This window comes from Odontomachus brunneus, unplaced genomic scaffold, assembly GCF_010583005.1.
Source record: "Odontomachus brunneus isolate Ranch 3 - 2012 unplaced genomic scaffold, Obru_v1 Obru_scaffold_306, whole genome shotgun sequence".
Lineage (NCBI taxonomy): Eukaryota > Metazoa > Arthropoda > Insecta > Hymenoptera > Formicidae > Odontomachus > Odontomachus brunneus.
This window is the reverse complement of record NW_022639756.1, coordinates 24,206-24,645: the sequence shown is the minus strand read 5'-3', so window position 1 is coordinate 24,645 and position 440 is coordinate 24,206. Positions and strand designations below refer to the sequence as shown.

The 440-nt window shown below is 42.7% G+C and overlaps 1 pseudogene; it reads left to right on the top strand.

The window, feature by feature from the left end:
• Positions 1 to 440, top strand: part of LOC116853324 — a 3,042-nt pseudogene that overhangs the window by 1,474 nt on the left and 1,128 nt on the right.

Sequence of the window (440 nt, the reverse complement as noted above, 5' to 3'; positions counted from 1 at the left end):
GCAACGTTTGAAATATGAAGGGTAGGCAAAAGTAATTGCAACACAGTCGGATTTTACGACTAAGTATAATATACTGAATAAGTACATGAAGCTACCAGAGACTAACTATGAGAAGAAAATAATTATATATATTGCCTTCTCTACAAATGCGCGCGCTTTTATACGTCGCTTTGTCGCTGAGAGTCGTTCTCCGATTGGTCCATGGAGTTATGGCGAGGGAAGAGATTCATTCCTTTGCATAATGTCACCGCGTCGGTGTCCTGAGTGGTGTTTGGGATTCAGTTTCATGCTCCTGTTTATGTTGGCTTATCGCACTGAGCGATAGCGGTTTCTTTGGGTCGATCCGTCGATTTCGAGACTCTCCAGCAGCACGCAGCATTCGGCATTTTAATTATAATGTTTTAACGCTCGCGAATATGCATATGCGCACGTACTTACAT